The sequence below is a fragment of the Meleagris gallopavo genome, chromosome 16, assembly GCF_000146605.3.
Source record: "Meleagris gallopavo isolate NT-WF06-2002-E0010 breed Aviagen turkey brand Nicholas breeding stock chromosome 16, Turkey_5.1, whole genome shotgun sequence".
NCBI lineage: Eukaryota > Metazoa > Chordata > Aves > Galliformes > Phasianidae > Meleagris > Meleagris gallopavo.
Window position 1 is genome coordinate 10284216 of NC_015026.2, and position 10445 is coordinate 10294660.

Here is a 10445-nt window from a genome sequence, read left to right on the forward strand (position 1 = left end):
CACGCCGCGCACCCAGCCCTAGATTAGCGCGGCTATCAGGACACATTTAGATATGGACCATTTCCTCCACCGTCGCCAGCGCTGGGGGACGGAGTGTGGGAAAGCTCTTCCCAAGGCGCGGGGCCCTTCTCTCGCCCGCGTTTTTGCCCAATCCCAGCGCTGGGGCCGGTGGCTAATCGGATTCCCACTGCGCCGGGTGAGATGCAGCCGCAGCGTGTGACCCTCCGGGGGTGCGGCGTGGCTGCGGAGCCCTGTGGGAACCAGGGCGAGAAAGGATCTGCCAGAGATGGGGAGATTTTTCAGGGTTCAATAGTCAAGGTCTCTTCCAGCAGGCCACTGTGCCTTGGGAGCTCGCGTCCCACCTGTGATCCATGTCCCCCCCTCCCCTGCAGGACAGCCTATGGAGCTGGTGGGGTTAACCCTTGGTGGCCTGGGGCATTAGTTTAAAGAAATTAGTTTAGAGGGGCAGAAAAATGCTTGGATGCATCCTGAATGAGCTCTTGCTGTTCTGTGGTGTCTGTGGCATGCAGGTGGTGCATCCTTGTGCTCCAAACAGGCAGAACTGGGTGTTACGTGGGAGCACCCTGCCAAATGGCACTGCTATCCCCTCTCTGACACTGGAAGTAATAGGGAGTACTGAGGTTACATGGCTTCTTCCCAGCTGACAGCATGATGGGAAGTTCTGAGTTTCTGTTCCATTCCATGTTGTTGGATGTGGACTGTTGCATGCTGTATGGATTGGAGCAGACAGCTGAGAGTGAGCAGTGCAGAGATAGATTTTGGTGGGGACCAGGGCCCCGGAAACCCCTTTTGTATTCCCCAGAAGAGCCAAAGCACCTGGATCAAACACCATGGCTCTGCTCCCTGAGGAACTGGGACCACAGGGCTGGTGGATGCCCTGAAAGGGGATGAAAGGGGAGTGGGAAGAGAAGAAGCCGTGTCCCATGGCTGAGAGGTGCAGACACCCAGACACTAAGGCTGCTATGCATGGGAGAAGGACGGGAGGTGTCTTTGGAAGGTTACTCCCCACTGTTGGGACATTTTGCAGCCGATGGGCCATGCTGCTGGTGCTCATGCAAGGGAAACCCTGGGAAAGACCCCTGGGACTGGCTCGTGGGAACGGGCTGGTGCATACCCCCTGTGGGGCCACTTCCCAGTGCCAGTGCCAATTTTGACACCTCCTCCCCGCACCCTGCTGTGCCCCCACTCTGCTCCCGTGCAGCCCGCAGCCTCCTGCCAGCCTGGGGCTTCCAACCCATGGCCACAGCACGGGGAAGGGAGGATGGCAAACTTCACAACAACATGTCAGGCCGGCTCCCAGCACACCTCCCTCTCCTCCTGCCTTGGATGTTGTTGTGAACACATCAGTGGCAGTAAAGAGGTTAATGGGAGCGGGAGGAGGGAGAGGGGGGAAAGTGAAGCTGTTCCCATGAACCGGCTCCAAGGCTTTTACAGAAGTGGAGCATCTGGCCATGGGGCTCATTTGCCCTGGAGCAGATGGTCCTGTCCTCTGTCCCAGGCCTGGGCAATGGGCTGTGGCTGATGCTGAGTCCAAAGAGCCTTTTGTCACTTGGAGATTTCGCAGAAGGCTGTTCTGAGCCCCACGGAGGAGGGGAGAGGGGCTGGGAAGAGATCCCAGGGAGAGTTTAGCCTAAATATGCTCTTGTAGGGTTTTTTTTTAAGCCTCCTAAGCTCAATGCTGACCCCTTAACCCACAGCCCCAGTGCTGGGCTCACAAGGTCCAAGTGTGCCTTGAAGGCTGCTTTGGAATTGCCTTTTTCCACAGAAGGGAAATACACCCCAAAATGCTGTGCTCACCACACAGAGCAATGCATTGGTTGGAGAACATACTAGCCAAGGGTGCCACAAAAAAAGATTTACAGTGTGATGGTTCAGTGCTGTAAGCAGAGCTGTGCTTAGCTGGCTCCCGGATTTCCCAAGAGCTGCATGGGAGGTTCTCATGCCAGCGGTTGGTGGGCAAGGCTGGAGCACCATCCTGGAGCAGGACCTCAGCATCACACTCCACTTTGTTTTCTCTATGACATAGCAGGTGTGACAACTATCTTGGTGTCTGGAGCACACTGCAATCAGCTGCCTTGTGTTTTGGACCTGTCCCTGATAACAGAGTGGCCAGGGGGACAGCCAAGGTGCTCTCATCCCAATGTCTCCTTCAGTTTGTGCAGGCCAGGCTCCACCTCCATCCATGCTGGAGAATAGGCTCCTTGCTTATCCCTCTCTGAAGACAGAGTTAATCTGCCTGATTCACCCCTATCTGGGCCTGCAATCTCCAGAAAAATAGCTGTGGGCCATCTCCTCTGCAGCTGTGACATAATTCTTGCTACCGGAGATTGAAGCAAAACCTCCCTTTGCTTTCTGTGCACTGCAGCCCTTTCTCAGCACTGCACGCTGTTCTGGAGCTGGAGCCCTGGAACAGCCCTCACCTTTTCCAAATTTTTACCCCAGGGCTGAGAATGTGAGGTCCTTCTCTTGACTCTCTTTTGTCCTTCCTTAGAGGACTTCATACCCCAATGCCTTTTCTCTTCTTGCTTCTTAAAGCAGTGACCCATCCTCGCCAATGCAGAATGGAATGAGTTTTAAAGATATCCTATTGCTGGAGTCCTGAACCTGTCCCAAAGACCTGTTGGTGCCCACAGAGGTGGGAGAAATGGCTGAGCCTGCCTTCAGATGAGCCTCCCGAGAAACCGTGACTTCCTCCATCCCTTTGCCAAGAATAAAGAGAACTGATGACATCTGCAACTTTGCCAACACGTTCCTCAGCCCTCTGGGTCTCTGAGCATCCAGGACAGATGTAAGTTATTCTTGGAGAGCCTACATCCTCCCATCCCGCTGGATTTTCCTACCTTGGCTCCATCACGTCCCAAAGGGAGGACAATGCTAGTTCAGATCTTCCTCTGGACGTCTGTTTACTGGAGCAGGGGAGCAGTTTTCCAGATGTTCTTGAGGGAAGTGGCTCCATCCAGGGACCTGCCCATTGCGCGCTTTGTGTCCTCGCTAAGACATCTTTTCCTTGCATGGAGGATGCGTGTGTTCGGCAGCCGGCTTGGCTTGCATCAGCTTGGAACTTCTCCCAGACACCTCAGCCTGGGCTGCACACTCGCACATGTCACGGCGGCTGCAGGCTGGTGGCCTCAGGGAGAGACTGGCCTCCTGCTCCCCATCTGCAGCACAGACCATTCTGCTCATCCTAGAGCATCTCTCCCCACCCAGATCAGGTCACCTTCCCAGTCAGCCATCCTGGATGGCACACACCCTTATGGTGTCCCCCACTGTCCCTGTTGTCTCCAGCAAACTCACTTTCACCATTTCTCACCAAACCCATCCTGCTGGATCACACCAACCCAATGGGGACAGCCCAGCAGAGTGCTGCTCTTCCTCAAAGCTGTAGAAAGGATTGGCCTGGTTTGGAGAACTGAGAATAATAGAGGGAAATGCAGTGAGTTGAAGTGCAGTAGGAGGAGGGTATCTAGCTGCTAAAGACAACAGGGGAAAGTCAATGGCAAACAGCTGCAGTGCAGATGCTGAGCAGAAACAAAAGTCTCTCCAAGGGCGGGCTGCAACTAAGCAGCAGATGCAGCCTGGGATGAGTGAATCGCTTTATCACAGAGTGAGGAGATCATCTGTCACCTTAAACAAAACCAGTGTGTCACAAATGGGAAACTGCAAATTCTCAGTGACAGTGTGCTGCAGTGCAGAGAAACCACAGATGATGCTGAGGAGTGGAGCCAGGACACTGAGCCATGCGGGGGAAACCCTGGGCAGGAGGAGAAATGTCTTGATCCAACTGCATCCCGCGTTTAGGTTAAGCCAGTAAACAGCCCTATTTTTTCTCAAGCACTTCAGTGTTTCATCTGGCCAGGATATCAAATGTGATGAAAAGTCTGTCTGAACCCAGAACAGAGATTCAGCAGAGAGGAGGGAGGAATCGATCTATGAGCACGAGAAGGCTGGAGATAAGGGATCGGTCATGGGCTGTGTGCTGCTGGTGAGGCAGTGCAAAGCCAGCACTGACTTTATAGGGATTGAATGCAGTCAGGAGATGTAGTATATCTGATATTTTAACGGGACTGGGGAGGGGTGCTGGTTTCTTTGGGAGGAAGAGGCACAGCAGGCTCCTCAGGCTTGTTGGTGTTCCTGACAGCCTCTCACCCCGATGAGCAGGGTCACACCAGGCTCTGTGATGCTGGCAGCCCTGTGCCTCCCCATGCCTTTTTCCACTGATCACTGTGTTTTTTGAGTCGTTTCTATTTCCCCAGTGCAGAACCAGGAACGAGAGGATGCACCCTCCTCCTCTTCCATCCATATTTTTCTGCGGTGATCAGCAATCACCATCCATTCCTCGGTGGAATGTGTGCGTCTCACCCCCTCCATCTCCATGCTCAGGCTTGGGGCTGCTTGCCAAGGGCACAGAGCTTCCATGCATACCTGCTCTTCTACAGACATCTGAGTAGAGAAGAGATAGCCGGCTAACAGATGTCGGCAGCTCCTTGCTGGGGAGCGGTCCCTCCGGACACGTCGGGTTGGCCAGGAGCACCGGTGCCTTTCAGCATTGTCCTAAAACTCCCAGCCCGAATCGTGCTGCGGGTTCCCACAACTGCACTCACAAAGGAGACACAACGGGCTCCTCTGGGGACAAAACCTAATCTCAGAGATACCAGGCTGAGAAAGCTCTTCCTAAAAAAGACACAGTCAAAAGCTCTCGGATGCCCTGCGTCCGCTGATACCCGATCCAGCCGCCTGTGCTACCATTACCTCCAGGCAGGCTTTGTCCGCTGCGGCTCCCCTGAATGTCACACTTGTTCCCAAATACCAGCAGGAAACAATGCAGGGGCAAGGCAAGGAAAAGCCTCCTCTGTCCCTCCCAGCCTGAGAGTAAATATCAAATGCCCGTGCCGAGGGGGAGGGAGGGGAACAGCGAGCAGGGGGACAAAAAGGAAAAAGTCTACAGTTGAGAAATGTCACAGTGAAACTGGGTCATGGCTATAGGGTGGCAGGCAGAATAGACCCCATCTCTCTGTGCTGGGAGGCCTGGTGAGCAGCTCCTTCACACACAGCCCCAGTATCCTCTGCCCCATGGGACATGAGCTGGATGCATTCTGGATTTCCATCTCTATCTTCTCTCCCCACTGATAGTGAAATCAAGTCCTCTTCAGCCCCCTCCTTCCTGCAGGCTGCACAGGGTTTCTTCCTCTCTTAATGTGCCCCTTTGTCCCTTGAAGGAAATGTGTGTCCAGCTGAAAATGCCAGCAGCCCTCTCCTGTCCCGGATGGGGACACGGTCCTCCCACGTCCTCCTTGCTCCCCAGAGCTCAGGCAGTGCAGGCAGGAGCCCAGCTCTATCAAAGGCTGTTGGAAATGCAAACACTGCCATGAGTGCAGTGGCTATCAGCTGTGCATCCTCCTCCTTGTCTGAGGGTGGAAGACAAAATCAGCCCAAAAAATGCATTTCTGCCTACGCAGCTGTCCTTGCCCATAGACTGATGGAGGGGCTGACAGGTCTGTGGCTTGGACAGTCTGGGGCAATGGGACAGCAAAATTGGATTTCTGACCCAAGACTCACTGATGTCAGAGGACGTTTTCCCAGAGATTTTGCCAGGCTTTTGTGCAATCCTGTAATGAATCACTGGGATCATAGAAGGAGTCAAAGCAGCAAGAACAGAGGGCAGGTGAGCTTGAAAAACCAATCCAGCTGAGCACAGAAGACCAATAGGAAAAGTCTTATTTCAGAGAAACTGGAGAAGTAAGGGCTAGGTTTGGAGTGTCTAGTTCTGAACTAACACAGATGCTAGGAAAAGACATCTGTTCTCATTTCATCTGGTATACACAGCAGAGAAGATTCAGAGATCCCATTTGGGTCCTATGCAGTGATGAGGTCCTGGAGACAAGGCTGGGCACAATGCTATGTTATAACCTTGGTGAACCGTAATGGGAAGTTTGAGAAGTGACCCACTGAGCAAGCCAAGGCAGGGCCAACTGCTGAAACTGCATTTTGGAGATGAATAGAGTCTCATGTGTTGCAAAAGTTGATGGAAGACTTCCTGCAAAGAGAGGACAACCCAAGAGCAGCCCCATCTGTTGCCAAATGGCCACACAGGGAGTGTGACCTTGTCCCATAAGATAACGAGATTTATTCTGCTCCTTTTGATAGGACATTGATTAAGTCTTCCATGCTTGTGGAGGCACTGAGGGTTCAAAGCTCCAAAGGGGCAGCATGGAGTAATGCAAGACAAGGCTCTCTTGGCTTTGCCCAGAGATTTATGGATGCTGTTTGTCACAGAGCAGGATTGGTATGAATATCTAACTGCTTGTGACCAGAAAAGCAGACTCCATCCAACCCGCCGCATGGAGATGAACTCCAAACAAGCCTTGAGACCCCTGGCACAACGGGAACCCAAACAGAAAGCTTTGCCAGTATTGGGCCCTGCTCAGCTGGCTGCTGTCCCAGCACTGTGCCTTGCACTGCTGGAGTGATGAGTTCTCTGCACAACCAAGCTGGGGATCCCACCGAGCCAGAAGGGTGTCTGTCTGTCTGTCTGTCTGCCTGTCTGTTGCACTGACAAATGGTCAGGGCCAGTTCTGATACTCATTCAAGAAAAATAGCTGTTTTCTGTGGATGCAGCTTCACATTCCTCATGCCTTTAGGGTGAGATCTTCACTTAGGGCAACCCAACAGGACATCACCAACGGAGCAGCATTGTGCTGGCAGTGCTCCCTGAGAAATAAAGCACAGCTACAGCTGTGACAGGAGCAGAGGAGCCCTTTCTGGGTGGAACTCGGTGCTGCTGGGAGATTTCAGCCCAGTTTCAAGCTGGGAGCTGGGCCCACCTGTGTGCAGGAGGAGCACAGGGCCATGTGTGCTCGCGGCTGGCTGCCTGCAGGAAGCTTCCCCGTGCTATTTTTGCAGTGCTGACCTCACTGCTCGGAGCAGCCTGCCCTTCTCCAGCTTCCTCTCCTTGATAGCTGCCTTTTGCCCCGTATTTCCTCACGCGTTGAGCCATCACCTTAAGAATCTTCTCATTTCTTGAGTTCTTGTTTATCTCCTTGAGCAGCACAGGGCTCTGACGGGGCTCTGCCTTCCTGTCCTGCCTCTCCAGTTCCTCTGTTTACCTATAACACAAATTAAGGGTTTTTTGTTTGTTTGTTTTTCTTGTTGGTTTTCTTTTTCTTCTGTTTTGATTTGTTTTGTTTTTTAACCCAGAGCAACAACTTGGTACCAGAAGAAGTGTTCTCTCTCCTTTCTCCTCGTTTCTCCATGGTCCCCACCTCTTCTCCAGTTCTTACCACCTGCCAAGAGCATTGCTTTTGTCTTCTCCACAGCCAACAAGCCCCAAGTGTGTCCTGTAGTCCCCACTGCCACTGACAGGGAGGTAAAGGCTTTGATCCCAAGGGGACTCAGAGGGGAAATGAAAATCCCTTTGCTCCCCCACCTCCCAGCACTCCCCCATGACCCCTCTCCCCTTGGTGATCCCACACTGTTCCCTTACAAAACAAATTCTTCCTGGATTATATTTTAATATCTGCAAAGCCTCAAGTTTGAAAGAAAAACAAATGTGAAACCGGCTCTTGAATTTCCTAGATGTGAAAAAGGAGAAACCTCCTCCATGGTTCCTGAGAGCCCTCCTAGGAGCCCCATGAGCGGATTAGGGTGGGCAGAGCTGACAGCCACGCACTCCATCAGGCTGGGGATTGAGATGTCAGGAGTTTAAACCTAAAAGAGATGGGACAGGCACGCAGCACAAGGGGAGAGTGTGGTAGTGAGCATCTCGGGAGCCTCTATCCCCATGCATTGCTGATTTGTGTCCCTGGGGATGCACCAGCAGTATGGTCCTGAGGAACACCTGCCTGTGATAGAGGCTGGAGTCTGGCTTTTGCATTTGCCCTGGTTTGAGCTTGGAGGAAATGACAGCTTGTAGGTGCCCAGCCCTCAGGCTGCTCCCTGCTCGGCACAAGGCTCTGTGCTTGTTCCAGAATAAAAACCACATTATTGTGACTGTACAAACCAGGAGAGCTCCTTTTTGGCTAAACTTCTTTCTCCAGCAGAGGGGACAACTCACACACAAGTGGTTCCCAGCTGGGGATGGCTGCTCATTCCCTGTTTGGACAACACCTGAGATAAATCCAAAAGAAATGCCCTTGTCATTTTTAGGTGTGCTCATTTGAGGTCAGGGAACAGGGGACACTCATGGGGCGCAGGACAGAGGCTGCAGTGAGAGCAGCGATCACTCTGCCGAGGACGCCTTGTCCCTTCCAAGAGTACAAACCACGTTGCCTCCACCCTTCCTGATAAGAACCTTTTCAAACTGCAGGGAGTGGCAATAAAGAGTTTCCTTGCGTTTTGCTACCAGACTTTTGGAACAGCCACTGACATCATCCCTCCCCAGGTGACAGAATGACAGCATGGATCTCTGCCGTGGTTTCCCAGCCCATGGGACTCCCCCTGCACCTTGGCTCCAGACAGCTGGTGGCACAGTCTGCCCACGAGCCCCACGATGCCTCCTTCAGTATTTTGATTTGGATTCCTCTCTGTGCAAAGAAATCCACGTCTGAAGGCTCCGGGTGGTGGGAACATCTTTCCCCATCACCTGCTTGGATTCTTTGCACTGAGCTTGTACATATGGGAGAGTAATTCCAAGGGGAACACTCAGACCCCCAAATGGCCACCGCACACTGGGCACCTTGGTGGGAGGTTCCAGCACACGGAGGCAGAAGCACTAGTGGGGCTTGGGTATCCCGGGATCGATAGTATCCAAGACCAAGAACATGGGAACGAGAACATGGAAAGAAATGTTCTGAACTCTCCTCTTATTGCTACGTGGATTTGTTCTGGCTTCTCTACATTTGGGGCTGAAAATATTCTCTTCCCAAAAGGATCATCTGCTCTTGGTTGGCCACCACGAGGCCATTCCATGGCATGGGTGGATTTCAAGGGAAGGAAGGATTTGTCATAACAGGCTAACTCCCCAGAGGCTTAAAAATACATTTTTAATGAAGTTTAAGTGGTTCTGAGTTCTTCTGAACAAGGCAGTCCTGGAGCAGCTGGGCTGAAAGACGGCAAGAACAAATACTGACTTATAAGTATTCTACTTGCGTCTATGAAGAATTCTTCCTCTCTTCAAGTCTCAGTCCTTTTCACCTGGAGCCTTTTTTCTGAATAAATTGCTGCTGTAAATTCCAGTGTCTGACAACATCCTTGTCCTCAGGCTGTGTGTGCACTTAAAAGCTTTCATGGAAACACAAAGATTGCCTTTGCTATGCTGATTTGCTGGGGAACCCTGGAAGTTTGGGGTTCTCTGTCCTGGATGTTTTTTTCCTCTGTTCATGGCTGATCTCTGCCCTTCATTCACAGCTGGTCAAAATGCTGCCCGTGTTCTAGAGACCTGAAAGCTGAGAGCCGTGTGCTGGGAGGGATGCAGAGCCCAAGCACATCCCTCATCCCCAGGCTTGTCACACCGATCTGAAATGATTGTGCTGAGCCCCCTGAGCCATTGGGCTATGCACTTTGGTGTCCACACAAGCAAACCCTTTGGCCATGTGGGGCCCTCATGGGTCTAGGAGGAGCTATTCAAGGGGAAAACCACGTGCACATTCTTCAGAACAATGGAGCCCAGCACCAGGACGATGCTGTGGTCCAGGCGCATCCTCTGAGGGCTAAATCCTAGAGGAATACCTGAAAGAGGAAGACTATAGTTAAACTTCCAGTTCCCCTAGAAGGTGGAAGACAATAGGCAGCCACTGTAAGGCATTTCCTGCCTTTCTATTGTTCCCCTGATCAAGCTTTGAACTCACTGTCTGCAAAGGGACAGACCTTCTAATTACAGCACTGGGTGATGAGCTGCACACACCCCCTTGTTTGTGCATCACCCCATTGTGTGCACCCCACTGGGACAGACCCCCAGCAGCTGGATGAAGGTGTTCTTTGCAAGCATTCGCTGCTGCCAATGCTTCTCCATCACGAGGCTCACCAGGACCCAGAGTATCCCAGTGCCCCCCTGCACATCTCAAGCCCTGCACAGGGCTGGCACAGGGCCGGGCTGCTCTATGGGGGAGGCAGCACGTCTCCATCCCCACGCCGGGGCACCCAGCCCCTGCTTGCCTTTTTCTCATCCCAATTCCCAGCCCCGGCTCCCAATTAAAGGGTAAAAGCACATGGGATCCAGGCCAGGCACGAATGGTTTCAGAGCAGCAATTAGCCCGACGTGAGCGAGGAACAATTAGCGCTGCTCACTGGAATTTGGCCATTGTGCCGTTCATTGTATGTTTTTGCCTTAAAAGGGGGCCACGGTGTTGGGAGGAGAGCGAGGGCCCCCGTTCGCAGCGCCGGGCTGACATTTGCACTATGTTAGTCATGCTGCATGTCAACATTTTTGTGAGCTTTCCAAAAACAGAAATTCTAATGGGATGTTTTAATCCTGTCCACACCCCCGCAAG